We start from the raw sequence: 4,686 nt of genomic DNA, 5'->3' as shown, positions 1-4,686 counted from the left end.
TTTTCTATTGGTGGAAACATTCTCTCTCAACGAAGAAGCTGCCTACTGCCACAAAATGTACACCTTATCACACTTTTGGNAGCCAAGCGTTATCTATGTATTCCAGCAACTTCAGCTGAGTCGGAGCGAAACTTTTCTATTGGTGGAAACATTCTCTCTCAACGAAGAAGCTGCCTACTGCCACAAAATGTACACCTTATCACACTTTTGGGCCAAAACAGACGTTTCTTAAAAGAAGTTAATATAGGATTTTAAGGTTTTTAATAACGATGTGTTTAAAAAACTATGGTATCCATATATACTATTTACATTTATGTTGTATTTCATCCTTTAATTTGGAAATAAATGATTCTTAAATATGGAAATAACATATTTTGGCAATTCACAATGTGTATTCAGAAACGTATTGCCTTATGGGGGTCTATATGGCACAAAATAACGGTGTATGCAAAGAAACTATCCAAAAAATATGTCTTATAATATAGCCCTTAACATTGATACCAAAGATTTAGTAATAATTAATATGGGATAGAATTTAATTTTATTTTCTCCAGTATTTTGCTGCACATTTCTTGCAAAAAAAGTTTGCCTTAATTTGGCACATGCAATCTTATATATGTACTACGAATGTAACAAGACTTTTCATATATGTATATGTATCTGTAAATGAAAAAAAAACTCGAACTTAAAATATTCGATTAACCGAAAATGAACGGTTAACCGAATAATCTAAAGTGAACGGTTATCCGAATAGTCGACAGCTTTCGACTACTCGAATATTGCTAACCGATTAACAGTAGTCGACTTCAGTCAGATTCGAATAATTCGGTTAATCGATTAACCGAATAGCCCGAGCTCTAATACCTTCCCTTTTCTAGACGATGGATCTATCGTTACTCTTCTGGAGAAAAGAGTTTGCGATCAATTAGGACTTAAAGGTGAACGAAAGAATTTGTGCCTCAAATGGACATCGGATTTCACACGCAATGAAGAGGGTTCTATGTTAGTAGACCTGCAAATATCACGGCGACATCCGACCGCGAAGAAGTTTGACATTTTAAACGTTTATACTATCAAAAGTCTAGCGCTTCCAATTCAAAGGGTTACGAGGGAAGAATTGTTATGATATCCCATTTGAAAAACATTCCCATGGAACTTTACCATAATGCTGTGTCACAAATTCTCATTGGGCTCAATAACGGATATGTATGCAATTCTTGCAAGACTACAGAGGGGAATCGAAACGAGCCTTATGCATCGAAAACTCGACTTGGATGGGTAATTCATGGTGGAGGTGCGGCCGCAAGCACAACTGTTGGCTTCCATACAATCGAAGAGTGCGAGTGTGAATGGGAGTGGAAGAGGTTGCATGAAATTGTATCCAGTTACCTCTCACTTGAAACTTTAAGTCCAAAATTCGAGCTGAAATCAACCGAAGACGAGCGTGCAAACCAAATTATACAATCAACCACAAAAAGGATTGGAACGCGATTTGAAACCGGTTTGTTATGGAAAGACAATATTCCTACAGTACCAAGTAGTTATCCTATTGCTATAAAGCGCTTAACTTGCCTTGAGAGAAAGTCAGATCCAGAAGAAATACCCCTCATAAACGAGCAAATACTAGCGTTAGTTGAAAAAGGTTATGCACGAAAACTTTCATCAGGAGAAGTTATTGACGATAGGGGCATCACTTGGTATCTCCCTATTTTCACTGTTATCAACCCGATCAAACCTGGCAAAGTTCGTCTCGTCTGGGATGCAGCCGCCAAAGTATGTGGTACGCCTCTGTATTCTATGCTGCTTAAGGGACCAGACTTGATCACACTTTTTCACTCATACAGCATGCATACCCCATGAATGCACACTAGGGATGTTAATTTTTCGGCTTTTTCCGATGGCGCTGTCAGAATCCCGGGATCCCGGGATTTGTCCCGGGATTTAGATATTCATTACTCTTCAACAACGTGAATCGAAAAAAATTGCTTCTATATTGTTTGAGAAGCTCTCCTAACATTAAATAAATAATAAAAAAGGGGTTTGAAACCTTTTTATTTAAAGTGATGGTTTTATTTTTTCTCTCTGGCCGCAGGATTTATTTTGAAGGACTTTGATATTTAAAAGAAATGATTAATTCCAAAAATTATTAAAAAATTCACTGCAATGTAGAATAAAAATATGGGTAACAAATGCAATAGGAAATTCCTTTAGGATCTAAAAAATTTTAATTTTTTTGATTCACAATGACGAATAGTGAGTTTTTAAGCTGACAAAGTTAGAAGAACGAAATTCGAGGATATTATCGATTATATAAGCCCCTCACATATAATGTTTTCTAATACAAGGATAAAATTTTAAAATGACATTTTCAATATTTACCAGCCCTTCTGCACTAGAAACTTGAATCTGTTTAAATTCTAGAGGATTTCTTTATTAATTTTATACCCATACTTCTACTCAAAACACATTTCTCTGCATTTTTTAAATCATTTTCGAATTGCTGACGTCAGAGTGAAATACTAAAAACGTAATTTTACTATATTTGGCCCATGGTTTAGCGAATATATTGATATTTTTGTTTAAAATTTACTATAGCGCGGTGTTATATGTATAATAAGCTAGACATTTATAAAAAAAAACATATTAATTATTAAATAAAAAAAGAAATATAGCCAATACTGGTCAAGAAAAAGAGTTTCTATTATTGCCAGCAGTGCAAATTACAAATCCCGAAATCCCGGGATTACTTGCCAATGTGTCGCAACTCTGCATATGAATACAGCAGTATAACAGTTTCCAAACAATGTATTGATACGTTTTGGAAGTCAGCCTTTTTTTCTAAAAAATTACTTGTTTAAATGGTCTTCGAGGGGCTTCTGAAAATCGATAAATTGTTTTAGTGAAGATTTCATTTTTGTTTTTTCCTACAAAACCTCTGTGAACGATAAGCATACACAAACCTAAATTACAAGTACAAATCAAGTAGAAAATATCAAAAGTTAACACAGGGCAACACTGATTTTGGTGCGGCAAGTGTTAAAGTTCTTGATAGAATTTTTTGTGCTGAATACGAATCCGTAGGTATAGAGTTTCCAAAACCTCCAAATTTTGTGAAAAAAGAGGTCAAAGTGTAAAAAAATCGCGCTTTCCCAATATTTGAGAAGATCTAGCAAAGAGAGACAAGGTGATAGAACGATGATAGATGATTTGATGGTCACTTATAGCCCTTTATTGAACAGCCATTTTGCATTTGCTAGCTTCATCTCGGGAACATTGTTGACTTGTTTTTTAATAAAAAAAATAAACAATCATTGGATGTAAAAAATATGTGCTTGTCGAGTAAGTTTTTAAAGTAATATATTTTACTAATGTTGCATAAGTGAATATTGGAGATTTGGAGAATTTTTGACGGTGCAATTGCTCATTAAAGAGAGCAATNTATGTGCTTGTCGAGTAAGTTTTTAAAGTAATATATTTTACTAATGTTGCTAAGTGAATATTGGAGATTTGGAGAATTTTTGACGGTGCAATTGCTCATTAAAGAGAGCAATATTCCAAAGGAGTGTTTTTGTATAACTTTAAACGGTTAAAAATTGTTAATATAGGGATAGAAATGCGCAGATTGGTGCCCCTTCCGGCATTTTTGAACTTTTGTTTTACAACTTGTACCTTAAAGTAGTGATGGAGAACTATCGATAGTATCAATGGTTTAATTTTGCCGCCACTCTCGAATTTTTCTAAACACTATCGATACTTTTAATAACACACAACGTGGCAATGTTCGTACTGTACGGTCGCTTAAACATTCGTTCGAAAGAATTTCTGAAGTTATTTTGTTTACCTAAGTGCTAAGCTGTTCTAATTTGCGTAATTTGTACTGGAATAAGCCCTTTCAAGCCAAGCTCCAAGAAATTGTTGTGTTTTAGACATAAAGTGCGTGGATTAATATTCTTGTTATTCCTTGTGCATATTTGCCTCTTTGGTGCATTATTGTTGCTTTGAGTGAGAGTGCATTTTACTATCTTCCGCGCTTTATCATACATTTTGATTATCATCGATTAATTAATTTTCTCGCAAACCGCTGATTTTGGCTTTTGGCTCAGTGACTTTAAAACTGTTAGTTCAGCACGGTTTATAAAGATTGAACTCAACTAACTAATTACATTAGCTTTTCAACTTACTGCGTGTCTTGAAAAGTTTTTCTTACAATACCTAGACTTCTGTCTCTGTAAAACGCGCATCTTTGCTACTATCATATTAAAAGCGTACACTGTGAGTTTTACTTGTACATACAAATAGCTACTACTTCGCGTTGCAAAGTATTCATCCTGCTGATTTGAAAAATGCAACATTAACAAGTAAGAAAGTCTAAGTTCGGGCGGAGCCGAACATTAAATACCCGGCGCAAGTATTAAATATATATTTTTTCACCCTTCCGAAACCTTCCGCTAGATGGTAAGCCGAGGTGTATCAATTTTGAGTAAATCAGCGTCCTTCAATTTCGAAATATTGAAGTTTAAAGCATTTCTTAAATTTACCGTTTCATGAGAATCGGCCGTTATTTTAGTCCGATTTCAATAATTTTCAACGTTTTGCTTACACGTGGCAAGTACAATAACCATACCGAGTTTGGTACAAATTGGTAGAACGGTTACCGATATACTTATATGTGATCATAAGTGGGCG

The 4,686-nt window shown here is 34.7% G+C and overlaps 1 protein-coding gene across 2 annotated transcripts in view; it reads left to right on the top strand.

The window, feature by feature from the left end:
* Window positions 1-4,686, top strand: part of LOC108363432 (thyroid transcription factor 1-like) — a 124,369-nt gene that overhangs the window by 82,628 nt on the left and 37,055 nt on the right. The gene's annotated exons all lie outside the window — the stretch shown is intronic.

The sequence above is a fragment of the Rhagoletis zephyria genome, unplaced genomic scaffold, assembly GCF_001687245.7.
Source record: "Rhagoletis zephyria isolate East Lansing unplaced genomic scaffold, Rhagoletis_zephyria_1.1 Rzeph_scaffold_01275, whole genome shotgun sequence".
Taxonomy (NCBI): domain Eukaryota; kingdom Metazoa; phylum Arthropoda; class Insecta; order Diptera; family Tephritidae; genus Rhagoletis; species Rhagoletis zephyria.
Note: the sequence above shows the minus strand (reverse complement) of the source record. Positions and strands in the feature narration are given on the sequence as shown.